Consider the following 25,354-nt stretch of genomic DNA (forward strand, 5'->3'; position numbering starts at 1 on the left):
AGCACAGATGGCAAATCATTGTGAATACATTTTCATTTGTGGGAATATTTATGCTCTTTCAATCATGAGATGTCTGATCAACTGTCAGTTTAGCTGTAGCATCTGAATACAAACCTACCCTATCAGAATTAGGGATCCTCTTCATACATCCAAACAGGATAGGAGGTATATTGTGAAGCATTGCTCATCTATAGGAAGCATCCCAGAAATCAGCAGATTTTAGAGATCCTTCAACCCTAACATTCATGACTGAAGGCAAGACTCACCACTTTAATGAGGAGATCACGAGGCTAAAGATCATGTGAAAACATTGTGCAGGCCCACTATCCTTTGTCCACACACTTTAAAATCCAAAGTGTTTTCGAAAGCAGACCAAAACAGACCTAAACAGACAGGTAGACATGGTGAGTGCAAGCCCTATAGATTAAACATTCATGGCCCAAATTGACGCAAACAGACCCAAATGGACCTAAGTGTGTTCTGGTCAAATCGTTTGGTGATTATTTTGTGCCTGATTTTTCTTCTCTGCAAATAGTTACTTATACACATCTATGCACACAATTTGATTGATAATATTTGGGCACAGCCATCAGAGGAAGTAATAACCATTTTGAATTGTTTTAACTGATCCATTAAGCATAGTAACAAAGGTTTCCCAACACAGTCAGAAATTCGAACAACGTGACCTTGATTTTCATCCTATATGCTGAATTAGAACAATGACTAAAATTGGTGGCACAGTGGCTCAGTGGTTAGCACTGCTGCCTTATAGCACCAGGGACCCAGTTTCGATTCCAGCCTTGGGCAACCGTCTGTGTGGAGTTTGCACATTTGCCTCGTGTCTGTGGGGGTTTTCTCAGGGTGCTCCGGTTTCCTCCCACAATCCAAAGCTGTGCAGGTCAGGTGAACTGGCCATGCTAAATTGCCCATACTTATAGGGAAATGGGTCTGGGTTGGTTATTCTTCGCAGGGTCAGTGTGGACTTGTTGGGCTGAAGGGCCTGTTTCCACACCATAGGGAATCTAATCTATTTACTGCCTTAGATTCTGAAAAGCAAAAAAAATCCTCCATCCAATAAATCGTTGGGCCCAAGGTTTTTGAATTAAGAATGCTTGACCTGTAATGGAGCCTGGGAAAAATCATATTTCACACTTACAGCCAATTTGTGTGTATGTGACTCCATGATCATTCATGAGTGCTCAAGTTTGTTTCCCTTACATGCTTAACAAGGGACCACCCACTCATGACAATGGGTGAAGACTGATATCCAACTACCATCCAAACTGGGTTTCATAGCACAAACATGTACACCCCACTCCTGCAGACCAAAAAGAAAGGAACTTTGACCATCCATTCTGAAAGTGGATGCTGCCTAATGTCTTCCTTATTGTGTTTATTGTTTTAGCAGCATCATAGCTGCTAAAACACAAGTAGATTACCAGCTCGGCCAAACAGCAAGGGATGCTGGGTATGGGACGCGTTGGGCTATGAAAAGCTCTACAAATTGCAAACCAGCTGGCGGAGGTATTTACTGATATCTTCAACCTCTCTGTCCTATGAACCAAAGTTCCCACCTGCTTCAAGAAGTCCACCATCATCCCAGAACCTAAAAAAACACATGCAGTGTGCCTTAATGACTACTGTCCAGTGGCTCTGACCTCCATAATCACCAAGTGCTTCAAGAAGCTGGTCATGGCCCACACCAACTCTAGCCTCCCAGCCTGCCTCGATCCCCTGCAATTTGCCTGCTGGCATAACAGGTCCAGAGCGGACACCATTTTCCTAGCCCTGCACTCAACCCTGGAACATCTGGAAAACAAGGACACCTACATCAAACTCCTGCTCATTGACTACAGTTCTGCCTTCAAAATTATAATCCTCTCCACACTAATCTCAAAACTCCACCCTCTGCAACTAGATCCACAGCTTCCGACCCACAGGCTGCAATCAGTGAAGATAGAACAACTGCACTTCCTCCACTTAACACTTAACACTAGAGCCGGCCAAAGATGTGCTCTCAGCCTGCTACTGTACTCCCTGTACACTCACGACTGCAGAGCCAAATTCCAAATGAATGTCATCTACAAGTTTACTGATGACACTACTATAGTAGGGCGGATATCAAACAACGATGAGTCGGAATACAGAAAGGAGACAGAGGGCTTGGTGTCATGGTGCACTGACAACAACCTCTCCCTCAATGTCTGCAAACCAAAAGACCCAATCATTGACTTCAGGAAGAAGGGAGGAGATACCTCTCCCATCAACACCAGCAGAGCAGAGTTTGAGAGGGTCGAGAGCATCAAGTTCCTGAGTGACAATAACCAACAACTTGTCCTGGACTTCCCACATAGATGCGATGGCCAAGAATAACAATGCCTTTTCTTTCTCAGGTGGATTAGTAAATTTGGCACATCCACAAGGTTCTGCACCAACTTTTACAGATGCATCATGGAAAGCATTCTATTTGGATGCATAACATCCTGATACGGCAACTGCTTTGCCCAGGACCATAAGAAACTACAGAAGATTGTGTGCACAGCCTACACCATCACAGAATCCAACCTAGCAAGTTTGGAGAAGATTTGTAGCTCAGGTTGAGGTTCTGGATGTAGGTTTGCTCACTGAGCTGGAAGGTTCATTTTCAGATATTTCGTCACCATACTAGGTAACATCTTCAGTGAGCCTCCAGACAAAGCATTGCTGGTGTTTCCTGCTTTGGATTCATATGTCTGGGTTTCCTTGGGTTGATGATATCATTTTCTGTGGTGATGTTATTTCCTATGGTGGTGTCATTTCCTGTTCTTTTTCTCAGGGAGTGGTAAATGGGGTCCAAGTCAATATGTTTGTTGATAAAGTTCCGGTTTGAATGCCATGCTTCTAGGAATTCTCATGCTATTCCTAGATGTCACAGTAGAGTGAACAGCCAATGGGAACTTAAAACCAGTGTTTACAGGAAAACAACACGTACAGACAAAATATTTAACTACAGAAGCAATCATTCCAACATCCACAAATGAAACTACATCAGAACATTATTTCAATGAGCCACCACACACTACAGCACAGAGAAACCACACAGAGCAGCGGAAAATCACCTTTACATTGTATTCAAAAAAGAATAGGTTGCCAATCAACACAGTCCACTAAATTCTCTGCAACAAACCCAAACAAGTAGATAAAACACATCCAGAAACCCTAGCCCCTCTCCCCTATATCAAAGACATCTCGAAATGACTGCCAGACTACTCAGACCCCTTGGCAACATAGTAGCCCACAAACCCACCAACACACTAAAATAGTAGCTAATGAACTTGAAAGACCCTATACAGACAAAAAGCAAAACTATTGCCATTTAGAAATACCATGCAAGAACTGTAACAAATACTACATTGGACAAACAGGCAGAAAACTAGCCACCAGGAAACATGAACATCAATTAGCTACAAAACGAAATGACCCTCTCTCACTAGTATCCTTACATACTGATGAGGAAGGACACCACTTCGACTGGGACAACACATCCATCCTAGGACAAGCCAAACAGAGATATGGATGAGGATTCCTAGAAGCATGACATTCTAACGGAAACTCTATCAACAAGCACACTGACTTGGACCCCATTTACCACCTCCACTTGAAAAAGAACAGGAAATGACGTCACCACAGGAAATAACGTCACCACAGGAAATAACGTCACCAACCCAAGGAAACCCAAACATATTAATATAAAGCAGGAAACACCAGCAGTGCTTCATCCGGAGGCTCACTTAAGATGTTACCTGGTATGGTGACAAAACGTCTGAAAATGGACCTTCCAGCTCAGCGAGCAAACCTACATCCAGAGAATTCAACCTTCCATCCATTGATTCTATTTGCACTTCTCATTGCCACGGAAAAGCGGCCAACATCATCAAAGACCCCTCCCACCTCGGTAATGCTCTCCTACATCCTCTTCTATCAGGCAGAAGATACAGAAGCTTGACCACATGCACCAGTAGGTTCAAGAACAGTTTCTCCCCTGCTATTATTAGACTGATGAATGGACCTCTCTAACTTTAGTTAAAAATCTCACAACACCAGGTTATGGTCCAACAGGTTTAATTGGAAGCACACTAGCTTTCGGCACGACGCTCCTTCATCACCTGATCAGGTGATGAAGGAGTGGTGCTCCGAAAGCTAGTGTGCTTCCAATTAAACCCGTTGGACTATAACCTGGTGTTGTGTGATTTTTAACTTTGTACACCCCAGTCCAACACCGGCATCTCTGAATCATCTCTAACTTTAAGTACAATTGATCTTGTTAATGTTGATCTTGCTTTGTGCACCTTCTGTGTAGTTTAACTTGTATGCCTCGTTCCGTCTAAGCACCCTATGAGCTGGATGTCCTTGCTTACTATGATCTGCCTGTACTACTCACAAACAAAAAGAGACTCTGGTAACTATTGTAACAATTATGGAAATAGGCACGATTAGGAATTTTACTGGTAATACTAAGTCGTACTGATACTTGTTCCTTAATAAAGTTGCAACAGTTTGTATTGGTACCAACTTGTGTCTGTAGTGATTTGACCGTTCTGGGATTGTAGGATACCTGGGTAAGTTCATTTATAGCCAATGGTCAAAGTGTCTGACGGGTCCTAACATTGTGTAGTTCCTTATATAGGTTTGGTCAAAAGTAGCACATTACCTAGATCAAATAAAAACTGAAACAACTGTGGATGCTGTAAGTCAGAAATAAAAACAGAAATTGCTGGAAAAATCTTAGCAGCTCTGGCAGCATCTGTGGAGAGAAATCAGAGAATTATTGTTTCGGGTCAAGTGACCCTTCTTCAGACATTATCCAGGTCAACCTCCTGATGGTGAGTATTAAGCTTTTCCTGTTAATCAAGTTTTCCCTCATCCACTTCATGGTCTGTTTTGATTTGTTGTCCCTGTTAACTCCTTTAGCTTTCAGGCTCTCCATATTCCCATGCAATCCTTTTATTTCACGATTGATAGTCCTAATTTTCCTTCTCAGTCTGAAGATGGGTCATTGACTTGCTTTCTCTCCACAGATTCTGCCAGACCTGCTGAGTGTTTCCAGCAATTTCTGTTTTTGTGCCATCTCAGGCCTAGGTTTACTGTGTTCCCATGCACACTCCAGTAATCCACTGTCCTTCCATTGAATATATGGAGGTAGTAACTTGTGAACACCACCTCCAATCCATCCACTTCTCCAGTGCCCTATGCCCTTCTATGCTATATCAAATCCCACCCTTGCATTTGGAGTTCACTCCCTTCACTGTCATTATTCCCTCAGCATTATCATGTGATAAATCCTTCCCCAGACCTGAGTTAACATCACACTGCATGAAGAGCCCACTGACAAACCCAAACCAGTCAGACTGAGTACAACTTACCCCACAGACAGTGAGGACAGCCCTGCCTGATGACAGCCTGATGTCTCCACAGCTCTAAAACTAACTGTGCTGTGATCCCTGGACTGACTGGAGTTGACCAACTGTCCTGACTATGTCCCAATCTCGCACTGTGAGGGAACAGGGTATTGGCTTGGATGATCAGCCATGATCATATTGAATGGTGGAGGAGGTTCAAAGGGCCAAATTGCATACTCCTACTCTGTTTTCTATATTTCAATGTAAATGATCTCCAGACCCTCATTGTGCCAAGCTCCTGACTGTCTGTGGTCAAACCGGCATTAGATAATGTCATTTGCTAAGCATTGCAGCATTGTCTGACTGATTGTAGTCCCTCTGCACTCAACTAAAGACTATTTCCCTTTATTATTGAGATGTAAATATATAGTTGAAGCACATGTAGGGTGTTTGTCATCTGAGTTGCTGGCACATGCTATAAGCGTGACATTGATGTCACAAAGTGCCATAAAGCAATATGTTCAATGCTTGCAACTATGTCAAGCTGCCTGTGTTCTGTCTGAGCTAAAAAGCAAGTCAAGCAAGAGATGCTATAAACCTGTTCTCACTGAAGCAACAACATTTAGTATAAGTACTATGCAATGAAATTATTTTTGCAGATCATGTGAACCAATTGTTTGCAGGGAAATGGGCAATGGGCCACTCATTTACACATGTAACAGTCTTAACACATTGTAGGTAGATACTAATGACATCATAAAAATGGCCTCACCCAATTTTCACGTTGGATGTCTTTCATCTAACAAACTGCAACCCGTTCTCTCATTTTTCTCCAGACAGATGTCCAATTTCTATCTCTTTGCTATGTCCTTTTCTCAGATCTGCCACCTTACATCTAATATAAACTTTTGGTTTCACAGGTCAGCGCAACATCAAGGCTGAAGGGCCAGTACTGTGCTGTAATGTTATATGTTCTAAAACAGAAAGGAAATTCAATACAATGAAAGCTGTTTTACAGCAACTGACCTCCAGAGGGCGAAGATTGTCCACAGGATTGCAAAAATACATTAGTAAATGTTCTCACCATGGATAACCTGAAGTCATCAGATGATGAACATATGATTCAATCATGTCATACTGTGCACACAATGAATCGTTCAGTTCTGAGTGCCTCTGTTTAATTTTTCACTTTGTTGTCATATGGCCCAAATCAGTTCAATACAGGCTCGTGAACAATCACAAAGATCTGAGTTTGATGTAATATTTCAAAAGTGAACCTTTATTTACTCAAGTTTTTGGATATGAATTGTGAAGTATAATTTAATGTGCACATGCTGTGATTTTTGGTTATTTACAATTAAGTTCCCCCATTTTTTTCTAATGTTATGGATTATTTTCTAATTTAAAAATATATAAACTGTTTCAGTGGCTAAGCTTATAGATGTAAATATTGGTCTTTAGTGACCACTAAATAGCCTCGTGTAATGGTTCACCCATCCATTGAATAATCTGCTTGATTTCCATTCCATTAATTTCTATGGATTTTCTGCTGGGCAACCACTTGGCCCTGCCCAGGTAGGAAAGATAAAAATCTGTTTGATAGTATAAGTGAACTATCTCACCACAAGCATATTTTTAAAATGCCTTTTCATCAGATGTTGGTGGCAAGGATAGGGCTTTTTGCTCATCCCGACATGTGTTTGAACTGTGTGAATTGTCGCTTCAGGGATAGCTGTGACTTAACTATATGGCTGTGGATCTGGAGTCACATGGAGACCTGACCAGGTCAAAATGGCAGATTTCACTAAAAGACATGAGTGAACCAGATAGACTTTCACAACAATCACTGATGGTTCCATGACCTTTCAATTTCATTGGTGGCACTTGAACCCCTGTGACTAAAGCCATAATAACCCATGTCTCCAGATTATTAGTCTTCAAACATTACCATGGCACTTCTATTTCCCCAGGTCATGATGATAACATTCTTCTCAATGAATGTCCACTTATGTGCACATATCAAGAGCAAGAAACTAGTTTATTCCTTTCCTCAACTCCTTCCAACCTCCAACCCCACGAACACACCCCTCCCCCCTCCGCCCCCCCCCCCCCCAATCACTTTCTACTGCAGGGAGGTTGCATCTTGTTGCAGCAGTCCTAGATAATGTCATATCTCAATACAGACCAATGGTCTTTCCTGTGCTTGTCGTACAGTTACTCAACAGATAAATTAAGTCCACCAACAGGATGTATGTTTTTCTGAAATGTTTGTCCAGGGTGACTCTGCAGAAAGGCAAAATACTTCGTTAGTGGAAAGGAGTCAAAGAGCAAATCAGGGTTGCTCTTACATCAGGAGCTTAATTAACCAAGTTGTATGTTGAGGTCATTTACAAGTCACTTTTTCTCCTGTGACTTGTAAATGACCTCAACTTTGACTAATGACAAAGAGCACTGAAGAAAAAGAAATAATACACTTCAAAAAGTGGAAGGGACCAAATAAGGAGCTAAGAGGCAGAAGCAACTTTAGATCATTTGGTTTTCCCACACTGCCAGTCGATGGGGTTCTGGTTGATCTTCTGCAACACCTTCCCACGTATGGACAAGGAGTCTTTGAAGGATGTGTCAGTTGAATTCTAAATATTTAAATACATCCTGAGGCAATATTGAATGAGGTAACTTTGGTGAACAGATTTCAGTGTGGATCCAGGTCAATCACTGGTGAATCTGGACAAATCCCCAGGAATCAATGTCAATGAATGTAAATGTTGTAGAAGCAGAACTCCATTGTTTCAGCTGTCAACTCTCAAATGGCAGCAATTCACAGAGCAATCAAAAGTTATTGTCCATGACACCGTTACTACTGAACTGGGAAGCAGTGGTATTGTGTTATTGTCACTAGACTACCAATCCAGACTCTTGCTAGCACTCTGGGAACAAGAGTTTGGATCGCACCACCTCAGATGGTGAAGTTAGAGTTCAATTCTTTAAAAAATCTATAATTAAACGCTTGTCCGATGGTGACCATGAAACAATTGTCATAAAAACCCAACTGGTTCATGAGTGCCATTTCGGGCAAGAAACCTTCCCTTGTTCATTTGCATTGGCCTACATGTGACTTCAGATCTAGAGCAATGTGATTGATTATTAAATGTCTTCTGAAATGGCTTTGCAAGCTGCTCAATTGCACCTAACTACTTCAAAGTCTGATAAAAGGTATGAAAATGGGTCATCCAGCATGTGAGTTTGGACAAGGAGTAGCCACTCAGACCCTTGACCCTGCTTGACTATTCAAGAAGACTGTGGCTGATCTGATTATTCTATATTCCTGTCTACAACCAAAGGCCTTGCACCTCCTCACTTATCAAGAATCTATCTATTTCTCACTTAAAAGTATTCAAGCTCTCTGCTTCCACTGCCTTTTCAGGTAGACTGCTCTGAAGAAATACAACCCTCTGAGAAAAGAAATGTTCTCCTCATTTGTATCTTAGATGGGCATGTCTTAATTTTTTAGATAGTGGCACCTCATTCCAGATTCCCCAACAGGAGGAAACAACTTTTCCACATGCATCCTGGCAAGACATGGATATTATGTTTCAAGCAAACCATTTCTTATTAGTGCAAACCCCAGCAGATACAAGCCTAGCCCATTCAACTTTTTCTCATAAGGTAATACACCCTTTCCACATCCTTAGTCTGTTATTGTTCCAACACAGTTACATCCTTCCCCAGATAAGGAGGCCAATATTATACACAGTACTTCACATGTGATCTCATTTTGAATCACATCTGAAATATTAATTAACTACACACTGAACATTTCTGGAGTTATTAGAATTTCTCAAAATTATCAAGAGTATTCTGCCTTCATTTCTATTAGGGGTTACAGTACTCCTTTTATACAGTTGCCTGCAACCTGCATCTTTGCAATCTCATGAATTAGTTAACATTGTGGGGTCCATTTTCTGTAGTATCACCAATTACTCCCTTTATGCAGCAAACACTGCTGGAAGGAATGCTATACTAGGAACTTTTTTCAGAGTTTCCAACATTTGTTCCAGAAGTGTATGTTTATCCACAAATTTAACTCCTGTCAAAACTAGAAATCTGTCCAACTTGATACTCTGGTGCAGTCCAATAACTAAAATGTCAGCGCAGAATGGGAATTTTATGCAATTATGCATACGATCTACTGAATTCTGTTATATGTCTGCCATGGTATTATCTCCAACCTTTCTAAATTAATCAGAATCTGACCACACTTCAGAAGCATTCAAACAATCTGAAAAGTCTTTGCTTCTCATCCTGCTTCTGTATGGGGGTAAAAGTACGAAAATCATACTTTGTTATTTCTTTGGTAACGAAGTAACCCAGGACCGCATTGTAAGTTCATTCTTCCACTGGTCATTAAGCTAATTTTCAGAAAACAGGGGTGAGTATTCATACCCTGAAGCTTACATTTTGACTCAATTGACCTCTGCCATGAATGTTATGCACTGAAGTTAATTGTATTTAAACAGGATCTGGAGATGCCGGTGTTGGAGTGGGGTGGACAAAGTTAAAAATCACACAACACCAGGTTATAGTCCAACAGGTTCAATTGGAAGTACTAGCTTTCAGAGCACCGCTCCAACCACCTGATGAAGGAGCAACGTTATGAAAGCTAGTGCTTCAAAATAAACCTGCTGGACTATAACCTGGTGTTGTGTGATTTTTAACTTTGTATTTAAACAGAGTCCTTTTAATTTAGATTAACTTACAGTGTGGAAACAGGCCTTTCGGCCCAACAAGTCCACACCAACCCGCAACCCACCCAGACCCATTCCCCTACACCTAACACTATGGGCAATTTAGCATGGCCAATTCACCAAACCTGCCATTTTTAGTGAGAAATTTATTTCAGTTATCCATATTCTATAAGACACAGATTCTACTGAATATTACCTCCCCAAATTTATATAACCAATTTGCACCTAATTAACCCTTAATTAATATATCCATCTGTCATTCCATTAACTCTCCAGCATCTCTGCAGACTATATTAGATAATGATGCTGTCCAAACACAGTTGGTGAATCAGTATTCCTCCATGCTGCACACCACTTGGAGGAAGCATGAGGATGGTAAAGCCACAGAATATGCTTAGGGAAGGACCTCAATGTCTATCACCAAGAATAGTTTGGTACCGGGCGGGTCAGGATCTAACGGTCATTGCTGCTAGGCTGGGCCTGTGACAGGTGATGAGAGGACCAAGAACAGGGAAAATATAGACTTGTCGTCATCCTCTCCAGACTACCTGTCACCGATACATCTCTCTATGTCAGTATCACACAGGCCTTGTGGAGATGAGTTCACACTTTTACATTGAGAATATGTACTTTTACACTGTGTTGTGTAGCACTACCACTGTGCTGAATAGGATAGATTTTGTAAAGATATAGCAACTCAAGACTGAGCCATGGTGGGCTACCAGCAGCAGAATTGTAGTTAGTTACAATCTGTAACCTCATGGTTCGGCCATCCACTCTACAATTACCACCAAGCCAGGGGTTCAACACTGGATCAATGAAAAATGCAGGACGGCAGTATCAAGCAAACCTAAAAGGGAGGTATCAACTTGGTGAAGCTGTAAGACTATTTGCGTGATAAGGAGAAAGTGAGGACTGCAGATGATGGAGAAGTCAGAGTCGAAAAGGATGGCACTGGAAAAATACAGCCAGTCAGGCAGCAGCCGAGGAGCAAGAGTATCGATGTTTCAGGTATAAGACCTTCATCAGGAATTCCTGATGAAGGGTTTATGCCCGAAACGTCAACTCTCCTGCTCCTCAGATGCTGCCTACTTGTATGATAAGCAGTGTACGTAATATGCCATAGACAAAGCTAAGCAATTCCAAAACAAATGGATCAGATCTATGTTCTGTAGTCCTGCCATATAATTACAAATGGTGGTGGATAATTAAACAACTGATTGGAGGAGGATGATCCATAAATAACTGCATCCCTCAAATATAGGTGGAGCCTAGCACATTAGTCTAAAAACCAAGGCTTGGCATTTACAACATCTTCAGTTCGAAGTGCTGAGTGAACACTTCATCTCTGCCTCTCCTGACAATGCCAGCATCACAGCCAATTCAATTCACTCCACACAATATCAAGAAACAACTGGAATCACTGGATACTACAAAGGATATGAACCTGACAACATTCTGGCTATAGCACTGAAAACGTGTGTTTCCAAACCAGTCCAGCCCTCAAGCCAAGCTGTTCCAGTAAAGCTACAATACTGACATCTAACCAGGAATGTGGAAAAAGGAGGACAAATTCACTGTGGCTAATTATCACTCCAATCCTCAGCAAACTGATAGAAGGGGTTCACCACACTGCTATCAAGTGCAATTACTCAAACAAAAATGCTCAGTTTGTGTTTTGCCATGTTTCCCATCTCTGACCACATTACAGTTTTCGATCTATTATGGATAAAAATATGAACTCAAGAGGGGGAAGTGAGGGCAAGCACCCTTGACATCAAGGCAACATTTGACTGAATGCAACATCAAAGAGCCATAGCAAAACTGGAGTCAGGGGAAATCTCTCTGCTAGTTGATGTCATGCTTTGAACAAAGGAAGATGGCTGTGTTTATTGTCAGTCAATTATCTCAGACACAGGACATCGCTGCTGGGTTTCTCAGGTCCAGGCTTCCATTATGCGGAGCTGCTCCACCATAAGGTCAGAGTGGAAATGTTTGCAGATGATTGCACAATGTTAAGCACCATTCATGATTCCTCAGACCCTGAAACAGTCCATGTCCAAATGCATTATGGCCTGGACAACTTTCAATCTGAACTGATAAGAATCAAATAATGTTTGCACTGCACAAGCACCAAGCAATGTCTATCTCCAACAAGACATAACTGAACCAGCACTTCTTTACATTACCTTCACTGAAAGCTGATTGCCAACATTGTGGCATTACCATTCACCAGAAACTGAACTGGACCAGCCATATAACACCACAGCTAAAAGAGCAGGTCAGAGGCTGGAAATGTTGCAATGAGCAAATTATCTTCTGACTCTTTCAAGCCTGCTCATCATCTGCAATGTACAAATCAGGATTATGATGGAATACCCTATACCTGCCTGGATAACTGCAAATTCAACACTCAAAACCTCAGTGTTATTTGAACCAAAGCAGTCTGCTTGATTGGCATCTCACTCATCATCTTCAACATTCACTCTGTTAACCACCAATGCATGACGGATGAGGTGTGTACCAATGACAATACCACAGTAACTCATTAAGGTTCCTTCAACCATGACCATTGCTCACCTAGAAGGATAGGTCCATGGATATATGAGAACACCACCACCAAGTTCCTTCTAAGCCACATGCACATTCTGACTTTGAACCTCATCACCGTTCCCTCACTATTGTTGAGTCAAAATCCTGAAATCACTTCCTTACAGGAGTATGGGTGCCCCTACATCACATGGACTGCAGTGGTTCAAGAAGGCAGCTCAAGAGCAGTTAGGAATGAGCAATAAATGCTGACCTAACCAGCAACTTCAATATTCTGGGAATGATTTTATTTGAAAGCTTTGCTGCTAAAAAATTGTTCTTGGATAATACATTGAAGAAACAGAGAATGATCTCCTTTATTAGTGTCAAATCGATTGAGATTTGACCTACCCTGGCCATGAATCATGGATTTTTTTAACCCATTGAAACTTAATCATAATGGTGAACTTTCTCCAATAATAGAGTCAAATTCTGTAGCTAAAAATTTTATAAATTTGCACCCACACAGCTTCAATGAAACATTTTCAACATGCCTTCTTTCTGATCTCTAATATTAACTCTCAGGAGCAGGGATTAGTAATCAACTATTAATTTCCTGATGAAGGGCTTTTGCCCGAAACATCAATTTTCCTGCTCCTCGGATGCTGCTTGACCTGCTGTGGTTCTCCAGCACCGTACTCTTGACTCTGATCTCCAGCATCTACAGTCCTCACTTTCATCTATTAATTTCATCAGACAGATGCCACATTTAAACCAGTCTTTACAGTAGCCATTTTCAACAAAGATCAGTTCTGGTTGGGCATTGAAGGTAGAAATACCTTCACTCTAGAACATGTCACATCAGCTACACCATGAACACAGCTGTCTTGAAACCATCTTTTTAGCTACAAGCATAAATGATAATGCTATGTCTTCACTGAAAATGACATGAAAACTGCTGCTCACATTTGTTTGCAGGTTGGTAGAGTTTTCAATGGCCATTTAGTGTTCAGTTTTCTGCAATTTGAAAACAATGTAGAGCTGGACAATATATGATAGCACTCCTGTTCTGCCATTGTTGCAATGTTTGCAGCATAAAGAGATAAAAATGTGTTGCTGGAAAAGCGCAGCAGGTCAGGCAGCATCCAAGGAGCAGGAGAATCGATGTTTCGGGCACGAGCCCTTCTTCCGGAATTCCTGAAGAAGGGCTCATGCCTGAAACGTCGATTCTCCTGCTCCTTGGATGCTACCTGACCTGCTGCGCTTTTCCAGCAACACATTTTCAGCTCTGATCTCCAGCATCTGCAGTCCTCACTTTCTCCTAGCAGAAAGAGATATTCCACATAGGACATTGAACTGCATTCAAAACAGCAGGTGATAAAAATTATTCTGTAGTCATTGCAGCTGTGAATGTTGGAACCACTTTAAGTTTCATATTTTGCAATGTCATTGTAGTTGCTGGAAGATCAGTTGTTTCCTGGCTGATTTTCTCACATGTGTTACCAAAGTGAAGTTAAATTTTAAGCAATGGAGTATCTGTTATCCCATGTATGAAATGAAAGTGTTATCCTCAGGCTGAACAAAACAGACCATGACATAAATCAAATTACAATGAGTCTCCCACAGTGTAACACAATTTTTAGGGTCCTAATAGCAAGTCTCTTCTGCTTACCCTGAAGGGAACGATGAAGTAAATCTTTAGATATTTTGGGATGGCTCATAATTTACACAGAATTCTTCAAACTCTGTTTTCTTTCAATGCAGTTACCAACATTAAATTTAGGAAAATATTTACTTGTCTGGATAGAAGAACTTCAACAAATATGCTTTTGTTACATTCATACAGTAAAGCAAGACTGTTGCCCTGCAATATTTTACAAAAACATTATAGCTGGCAAACAGGAATCTTCCAGTCACATTTGCTACTGAGTCTGGGATAAGTGCCTTCCTATGATTTCCAGAACTCTGGGTAAAAATGGCTATTGACAAACACTTCATCAAAAATGTGCAGTTGCACACCTTTGCAGTGTTTCAAAACTGTTGCGTTGGGGACTAACAGGGCATGCGCAAGCTTTGTTCCCTTTAAGGTGCTCAACTGACATGGCAATTTTAAAGGGACATGCAGTGAAACAAATGTGGCAAAGAGAAATTATCAGCAGTGTTAGTATGCCAATGATTATTACATAGTATTGATGATGATTATTACAGAGTAGTCCGTTATTTTTGCTTGTGTACCGTGGCCAAAAATCTGGCACTACTGATGCTTCCCTTAAGTCTCAAGAGAACTTGTGGGATGGAAGAAACAATTTCTGTCTTTATCAAAACTTAGAAGATTGCTTTTCAAGACTTAATGTAAAACAACTCACATGTGCACAACTGCTGTTGCAAAATTCCATCTGAGATGGAATACAAGTAACAGAGGGGCGTGCAAGTGTAGAAGCTGATTCATGTCAACGTTAAATTATATATGGTCATTCCTGTGCCATATGTCATGTTCACTTCAAAGTTATGGTTCAATGCATCTACAAACCTTTGATCAGCGTATCTGCACGCCCAGATTGACACCATCACCAGACTAACAATTCTTCAATTCTCTGACTGTTAACAAAAAGGTTCAAGCAATAAGGTGCATTAAACCTCCTAAGAAAGGGATGTTTGCCACCGATTAAACTGAACACTGCAAGGTATTGTCAACATTTGTCTCTGCCCTGTTAATCTCATAAACTCTTTAAAAGGTCCTTTGGAGCAATGACATCCAATGTTAGCCGTCAATCCAAGTTCAAAGCTGACACAGCTCTTCAAGTATGTGCAATTCTTCTATCAATTGGTGAATAGCTGATTGTGTGTGAAGGTTTACAACTAAATACATTGCGGAGGCCATTGCCCAAAGGCTTAAGTTTTAAATACTGATGTGTATTCAAGGAGTTCACCACGTAAGGATTAAAGGAATCTGCTGGCTTTTCCACATCCTTTAAGGCCTGACAAAAAGCAAGCAGATTCAGGATTATATAGCACATGAACTAACTTACACTAATAATCATTTGGCTGTACAGAATTTAAGTATTGATGAAAAAAGGCAACACTTTTCCTCGTGCTGTCATCAGGCCAATTCACAAGAAATACTTTTGCAAGAGATTCATAATGTATGAGAAGAGATTGCTGATTGGTTGGTAAATGGTCTCCAATTCGTGCAGCCTTTGTCATAGAAAATGCACCCGTTAGATGATGACAAACTTTGTTTAAATTTTAAATCAGACAAGGTAACTGGTCAGTCAAGAAAAAAAAACCTGAGAAACTAACTACAAAATGGCTTTCACTATATTGTTGAGTTGAAACAAGTACACATTCTGTCTGTTTGCAAAGATCAGGACCTTGGATATTTATAAATGTAACTTCCAGTATACACAAGTGTACCACACCTTGTATCCAACTGACAAACCTAAATTGATTATCAGTATAATTCTTTGCATGCTCAGGATTACTCCAAAGCTGTTATTCAATCACATTTAATGTTGGACACTGTGTTTTGAATTTTGCAGGCGTGGGCTGCAAGCGTGCCTTGCTGCTGCAAACTGCCAAAGGAATTTTCTGATTGAAACAATCTATCAGTCTTTGGTCAAGCAGGGTGACTATCAGTCCAGAAGACCTTCCAATATACTTGATATGAGGCAGTAAGAGTGGGAGAGTTTCCTGGTCAGGCATCCTGCAGGAGGAAATAGATAACCACAGCAGTACTTAGCCCAGAAAACCCAAGGATAGTCTACAGCCAAAAACCCTAGACACTAAATGATATCTAAAGCCTCTGTATAATTTGTCTACTCATCAGTATAACAAGTATCATAGCATTGGTTTTGTCCTCAATTACTATCAATTCATAGGTGCCCTGAAAAAAAGATGGCCTATCCTCCACAATTGAATAGATTTTTACATTACTTCAGTGAACACAATTCCAACTCTGTGATATGCATTAGAGCCCTGCTAGCACTTTAAAAAGACATTAGTGAGCCAGATGGCAATCACTAAGTATCTTCACTAAGTCATGTTTCCTGAAGCTCATTCATAGTTGATAAATTTATTAAATTCAATATGATACAATGAAACTTGCACTTGTAGCTTCAAAGTTGTTCATTACATATAGGTAGCAAAATGGGCCTGGATTTCTAAGCAAGGTAATACGTATCTCCTGCAGCTTGAGGAATCTCAACTCAGAATGGTGAGCTCGAGTCTGAGTTCAGGACACATCAGGGAGGGAGAAAATTGCCTAAACGCTTTGTTTCAGGAGGCAGCCACACTACCTCAGCTAGGTACATTAGATTTGGCCCATGGTCGGGGACAGAATGGTATCACTGTAAGTGAGCAAAGTGTAGGGATGTAGACAGCAGAATTGGAGGAGCCTCAGCCTTTTCATTTGCCCAACAGGTTTGAAATTCTGGTAGCCGTGTGGGCAAGAGCATGGATTGCAGGGAGGACGGGCAAACTGACCATGGCACATGCTGGAGGGAGCCATCCTCATCAACCTAGAAAAGATCTTGAAAGGAAAGGAGAGGATCAAGCTTTCATAAAAAGACATAGAATGAGGAGCAGGAGTAGGCAATTCAGCCCCTCAATCCTGATCCACCATATGATATGGTCATGGTTGATCTCATCTTACCCTCAACTCCATTTTCCTTCCCACTCTCTGTAGCACTTCAAACAGTTACTAATTAAAAATCTACATATTCCTTAAATTTATTCACAGTCCATCTGTGAATCTAGCATCTGCCATTATCTGGGGTAGTGACTTAGTGAAATTATGATCCCTGTGGATACCAACAACATAGAAAAGTAAGACATTTCACTCAAGTAAGAGCATCAAAAGTTTCAAATACTCTATCCTTTGTGAGAGAAAAACCTGTTATCTCTGTCTTCAATGGTGACTCCTTTATTTTTAAACAGTGACACCTATTTCTAGACTCTCCCATTAGAGAAAGCATACTCTCCACATCCAGCGTATTAAAACTCTTCAGGACCTTATATGTTTCAATCAAGTCACCTCTTACTCATCTTGATGCCAAAGTTGAGCTGTCCAACCTTTCTTCATAAGGGCAACCCATCCATTCCAGGCGTTATTCTGCTAAACCTTCTGTGAACAGCTTGCAATGCATTTATATCTTTCCTTAAGTAAGGAGGCCAATACTGTGGAGGTTGCTTTGGCGACAGCAAGGTCAGGGAAATTCTGAAAAAGAAACATCCCCAGTGTGTTTTCATTTCCATGCACTTTCAACAAAAGTGGTCTCCCTGTGGCAATTAAAGTATTTAAGACCTTAATTAGCCCATATCTCACTAGAGCAATAAAATATTCTGAATGCCACAGGGGTCCCGCACAGTGTCAGGGGAATCATCAGATCAATGGAGATGAATCACAAATGACAGATATTCACAACAACAAAGGAGTGAATCGGCAATGATCAGAACAGGACTTAATGACTGATTACATTTCAGACACAAATTAGAGGGAAGAATAAAAGTATCTAAATCCTGGAGGAAGAGAGATGAACAGAGGATACATAGAAATATGAGAAGAGGATAGATGAAGGATTAAAGAAAGCTCTGTAAAATGTATTAGCAGCGACACAATATTTAACAGTGAGTTTGTATTTTAGTAGCAAGCCAGTAAGAAGTTAAGTGTAAAAGATGCAAACAAAGCAGGACCTCAGGAGGATCCCAGGATCTTATGATAAATGATTCCTTCCTTGCTGAATACAGGAGAAAATAATGACCACCATGTTCTCTCGTCATAGAGATATTCCATGTAGAGTTAACTTTAGCATGAATCAGCTGGAATCCTAAAACAGACCATAAAGGATCAAAACAAATTATGTTCCATAAACAAGCTACTTCTCCAAGAATATTGAGGTTGCTAAGGGAATTGATGAATGAGTCACTGATGGTCATTTTCAAGGGAAACATTCTTTTCTTAGGACTGATTGCACATTTCCAACATTCTTTGAAATAGAGTTCGGCCAATTACATTGAAATCCTGGTCTCCCATCCACCCTTCCTTGTTTGAAAATAACTGGAGAGGCAATCTGTTTGTTGGTTGCTTCCCGTAAGATTGTACAGAGCTCTCATACTAAAGACATGAATGGAAGTCGGATCTGAAAATAATCCCGAGGTCAAAGAACATTAAAAGCTGGAAGATTCTGACACTATAATGGTGTAACAAAAGCGGGAATCTCAGAGCAGGCAGGGTGGTCTGCTCTGTTTCTTTCCCACGCATTATGCCTAACATTCACCATCATGAACAAAAGGTAAACTGTGCCCTAAGTATTGCATCTTCCTGGTTTGCTGCGAAATGAAGATGGTAAATCTAAAAATTGTTGCAATAAAGATAGTGAAAATTAAATAACTGTATGCAAGAGGCTTGACCACACATTACTTACGCCCTACGACTGACATCTAAAACAGATGGAAAGTAATAATTAATCTAATTATTTTCAGAGAGTTTCTAGCAATTTATCATGTTAGGTCATGATATGCCAAAAACTCCCTTGGCACTTTGATGAGTCAGCAGGCCTCCCAGTGACCAACATCTTCATCAAAACAGATTTCATGGTTATTTACCGTCTATGTGATCTTGTTGGCTGCCACATTTGTCTGGATTAAAACAGACATTATTTTAAATCCAATGTTTTTTAAATGAATAGAAATGCACTGATAAAGTGATATTATTACTTCTGTAGGACAAGAAAATGTTATAGCAAGATGGCCAGTTTGGCTCTCCATTCAAAGGTGTCTTAGAATATCTACCAGAGAAATGAGATGCCCCATATAGCAGATCTTAATGGAAAGATTGATATGATGCTTTCCAGGATTATATGCTCATGGCCACTCATTGCACTGAGGGAAACTGCCCATCATCTAACTTTCGAATAGGCATTGTCTATGTCCTGCACAGATTCAGTTGAATTCAGTGAAAAACAGGTGAGGCAATGTGGGATAGCTCTGTGAGCCACGTGGTTGGAGTGATATACCTCTGCTGCACATCCACAATCTTCATACGCAGAGGTATATCAATAAAATTTCTTCCCTTATTTTTATGTTGTAGCACAATAATTTTAGTTTTTTTGAGGTATATCTTTCTGAAAAATCACCAACCAATGCTTATGTGGGCATCCAAAATGGAAGGTGAACCCTGGAGTTGTTGGAAAACAAGCAAGTAGAAGTTCCAAATTATAGGAAGATTAGAATGCCCCCAGTTAGAAAAAAAACACCATTTAAGTTCCACTACTCAATATAGAAGAGTAGCAAATTGGAGAAGAATGGGCAAAAAGGAGAAGTGTTCTCCTTTATTCAAACTGTGGCTAAAGTGCTTGTTTTTGTAACCTAGGGTGAAAAGAAAATACTAATTTTCACCCAACATTAAAGTTAGTTTAAACTTTATTACTGTAAAATTAAGAGTTTATCACATCACTGCATCACATGAGTTGAAAGCTTGAAAAATAATTCACTTGTTTCCTTAAAGTAACTGGCAATTCACAGGTTATTGAAGGAGAAACATGGGAAGCTTCTGCTGCTTTGATAATGGATGAAAAGCTCCACAAAAGGGCTATATTTTTCAGCTGACATCTGAGAAGTGTTACAGCACAATAGAAACAATACTCCCACACATAGTGATCTTATTAAAGTAGGAGGTCATGTCTCCTCAGATAAAAACATTTTCTGAAGATTCTAGAATTTCTGACATATAATTTTGATAGCTTCTCAAAATAATATTTTACTTAGCCTTTTGCAATTAATTTTCATTTGTACAAAATTGACTTGATGGTAGGAGACAGAGGGTGCTGGTGAAGGATTATTTTTCAGACTGGAGGCCTGTGACTAGTGGCGCTCCTCATTTACATAAAGAATTTGGATGAGAATTTAGGTGATATAGTGGACAGTGAAGACGATTAGCTGAGATTACAAAGGGATCTTGATCAATTAAGCCCATCAGCAGATGGAGTTAAATTTGGATAAATGCAAGGTATTATATTTTGATAAAACAAACAAGGTCAGGACTAATACCGTTAATGGTAGGGCCCTAGTTGTATTGGTTAGGGTTGGTATTAGGGTGACCTAGGGGTTCAGTTACATAGTTCTTTGAAATCTTTGATAGTTAAGGAGGTGTTTAGCACGCTACTCTTCATTGCTCTGACCATTGAGCATAGGAGGTTGTGAAGTCATGTGTTGAGGTTGTACTGGACATTGTAAGGAGAAAGTGAGGACTGCAGATGCTGGAGATCAGAGCTGAAAATGTGTTGCTGGAAAAGCGCAGCAGGTCAGGCAGCATCCAAGGAGCAGGAGAATCGACATTTCGGGCATGAGCCCTTCTTCAGGAATGAGGAAAGTGTCCTCATTCCTGAAGAAGGGCTCATGCCCAAAATGTCGATTCTCCTGGTCCTTGGATGCTGCCTGACCTGCTGCGCTTTTCCAGCAACACATTTTCAGCTGGACATTGTAAGGCCACCTTTGAAGTACTGTGTACTGTTCTGGTAGCCAGGAAAGATATTATTAAATTGGAGAGGTTTCAGAAAAAGATTACAAGGATGTTGCCAGAACTGGAGGGTTTGAGTTCGAAGGAGAGGATGGATATGCTGGGACTTCTATCACAAAAGTGTGTAAGTTTGAGCGGTGACCTTATAGAGGATGACCTTATACCTAGACTACACCTCCTCCCATCCTACCCCCTGTAAAAATGCCACCCCTTATTCCCAATTCCTCCATTTCCACTGCGTCTGTTCCCAGGATGACCAATTCCACCTCAGAGAATCCCAGATGGCCTGCTTCTTCCACAATCGCAAATTCCCTTCCCATATGGTTGACAATGCTCTTAAGCACATCTTCTCCACTTCACGTATCATTGCCCTTGAACCCCACCCCTCCCAACACAACAAGGACACAACCCCCCCCCATCCTCACCTTACACCCCACCAACCTCTGTATACAAGGCATCATCATCCGCCACTTCCGCCACCTCCAAACAGACCCCACCCTCCAGAGATATATTTCCCTCCCCACCCTTATCAGCGTTCCGAAAAGACAATTCCCTCCACGAATCCCTCGTCAGGTCCACACTCCCCCATTAGCCCACACCCCACCTTTCCCTGCCACCGCAGGAAGTGCAAAACCTGCATCCACACCACTCCCCTCACCTCTGTCCAAGGCCCCAAGGGATCCTTCCACATCTGTCAGAAATTTACCTGCACCTCTATCAATGTCATCTACTGCATCCGTTGCACTTGGTATTGTCTCCTTACATTGGGGAGATAGGACACCTGCTTGCAGATCGTTTCAGAAAACGTCTTTGGGACACTGCACTCACCAACCCCACCGCCCTGTGGCTGAACATGTCAACTCCCCTTCCCACTCCATCAAGGACATGCAGGTCCTGGGACTCCGCCACCACCAAACTAATACCATCCGACCCCTGGAGGAGGAACACCTCATATTCCACCTTGGGACCCTGCAACCACATGGGATAAATGTGGATTTCAACAATTTCCTCATTTCCTCTCCACCCACATTTCCCCGTCCCAAGTCTCCAACTTGGCACCGTCCTCCAGACACGTCCATCACGCCCCCCTCTGACCTAACTCCTTCTCCCATACCTTCATCCACCTATCTCCTCCCCGCCAACCCCACCCCTCTCCCATTTACTTCTCAGCCCTGACCCACAAGCCTCATTCCTGATGAAGGGTTTATGCCTGAAATGTCAATTCTCTTGCTCCTCAAATGCTACCTGACCTGCTGTGCCTTTCCAGCTCTACACTCTCAACAGGAGGACCTTATAGAGGTTTATAAAATCATGAGGGGCATAGGATAAGGGTGTTCAAAACAAGAGGGCGTAGTTTAAAGGTGAGGAGACTCTTTTCACACAGATGGTGGTTTGTATTTGGAATGAGTGCCAGAGGAAATGATAGATACAGGTACAGTAATAACATTTAAAAGATATTTGGACAGGTACACGAACAGGAATGGTTTAGAGGGATATGGACCAAATGCAAGTGGGACTAGTTTGATTAGGGAAACTTTGTCAGCATGAACGAGTTTGACAAAAGGGTCAGTTTCCATGCTATATGACTCTATGACTCTAAGTCACATATAGTAGATCTCTCACTATTTAATTGATCAAGATCCCTTTGTAATCTCAGCTAATCTTCTTCATTGTCTACTACACCACCAATTTTGATGTCATCCACAAACTTACTAATAACGCCTCCTAACTTCTCATCCAAATCCTTCATGTAAATGAGGGACACCACTGGTCACAGGCCTCCAGTCTGAAAAACAATCACTCACCAGCACCCTCTGTCTCCTACCATCAAGCCAATTTTAGAGTAGAATCATAGAACACCATTATTTCAAACAAACTTATTTCTAAACTCCAAGACCTGGGTCTCAGCTGTCCCCCACCCCCCCGTCCCCCATCCCCCGTCCCCTGTCCCCCGTAACTGGATCCTTGACATCCTGACCCAGAGACCACAATCAGTAAGAATAGATAACAACACTTTCTCCTCCACCATAATCCTCAACACTGATGCCCTGCAAGACTGTTTTGCATTGTTCTTTTCACAGCTCCATCTCTTTTATTCTGATTGTATCAAAGAAACATGAGTAGCCTTATGAACAGACATCGTTTTCAGCTGTTCTGTTAATTAATTTTAATTACCTTTGCTTCCTAGCTGTTAAACTCTTAAAGCACAATGATCACAAGCTTTTAAGTACAGGTCGTTCTGCTATAATGTGCGTTTCGTCTGCACAAATTCGCTATAATGCGATTGATGAATTGGGGACTCTATTTCTAAAGCACAAACTTTTAAGACGTGTGTTGGCTGTAAAGTGATTACTTCACCAAAACTTTAAATGCAGTTTCTTAAGTGTGATTTTTTTCCCTATAATGCAGGGTTGCACAAGAACGCAACCATCGCGTTATAGAAGAACTGACTTTATTTAGTTTCATTTCCTACTTTATATTGGTAAACTTTAATTCCTAAAACAAATAAAATAATGAAGTTTATTGTAATATTCCTAAATGGTTTGTATGATCATGTTTTCACGTATGTTTGTAAACTGGACAAAAAAGCTTCAAAGTTTACAAATAGCCAAAACTCAGAAATATTGTAAACAATTAGGCCATTTAGGTGAGGATGCCAAATCCAAAGGTTTGGTTGGGAGAATTGGTGTTAGAATAAATGTTGATGTGTTATTCTTGTGGCATAATAATGGAATACATAAATTTCCTGGATTAATTAACCTGTAAGACGTGGAGGAACCTGTATTTAATTCTAGAATTATAGTTAAGTATCATCTCCTCTGTATTATAGCAATGACATACGTTGATGTATCATAGAATCTATATGGTAGGACTATATGTTTTTGGCTTCATTTAAATTCTGGGTATATTCAAACAAACATGGGTAACCTTATGAACACACGTCATTTTCAGCTGTTCTGATAATCATTGAACACCAGTATTTTAATTACCTTTGCCAAAATTAAATCCCAATTAACCATAATTTATCATTTGCTCAAAAACAGGGCCTTCTCCTGAGTTCTGTTGGTTGATCAAAGAGTATAACTGATGGTATGGTTGTCCCCTCACTAAGGGCTTTTTGAACAGAGACATAATTACATTATGAAGATTTATGTGTTAATTTCTTCGAGTCGTTTTTCAGACAGCATTTCGCATTAGCACCCTTGTACATATTTTTCTGGTTCAGTGGCCTCACAATCATTTTGATGACTTGTCAAAATTAATTAACTTTTCAGCAACTAATTAAGCTCCTCACCTTAGTAAGCTTTAGTTTGTCAGCAAAGTGACAAAGATCTGCAGCAGGGAGTTAACATAGTCCAGATGTGCAGATTTTCGTCAGAGATTGGAGATGACATTTGGAAGCCTGCTTGCGTTTAGAGAGAAGCCATTTTCTCAAGTAAAGTCTTATTTTAAAAGAATTATTTTTAAAGGGGCCCCCATTATCATTTTAAGCAAGATAAATCATTATGCTCTAACCCTCTTGACCAGATGTTTAAGGCACCAAATTCATGAAAAAGAATTTGACAGAAATGTCAAATTCTTCTCCATAAGTTTACAAACACAGGATGAAAAGCACTAAAATGCATCAGCATTTTATATAAGTATGGTATAAATACCCTGAACATAATATGCCATTCCCCGATCTCCAATTTTTCACCAGAATGAAAGTATTAACATTTTGTTTTGTTTTAATGAAGTCAGTACTGCTTTATATATTACAGCAGTGAAATGAGCATAGTTTTGAAGCAGAGATCATTCACATTGACAACTATTTCTGAAGATCTTAACCCTAAGAGTTCAGGAAAAGGATGTTTGCTTTAGGAGTTTATGAGTTATACTTTATACGTGTGTGTGTGTGTCTGTGCATGCGTGTTCTAGATCACCTCTGTAGCCAGTGGCTATAAAGCAAGCTATGCGATTGCATTGTGTGATCTCTTCAATATCTACCTCAGCCTGGTCATGGCACTCATCTGTGATCATGGAGGATTACGATGAAGACTCAGCTCATCAGCAAGGTTTTCAATCTCAATAAACTGAAAATGGAGATAAAGGTGACCCTTTAGCAGTCTGAACACTGCACATGTGTGCCAACTAATCAGCTTCCAAAGCAGAAAGTCTTTTCATAACTTAACTCCGATCTCAAGGAG

This window comes from Chiloscyllium punctatum, chromosome 3 (assembly GCF_047496795.1).
Source record: "Chiloscyllium punctatum isolate Juve2018m chromosome 3, sChiPun1.3, whole genome shotgun sequence".
NCBI classification, from domain to species: Eukaryota; Metazoa; Chordata; class Chondrichthyes; order Orectolobiformes; family Hemiscylliidae; genus Chiloscyllium; species Chiloscyllium punctatum.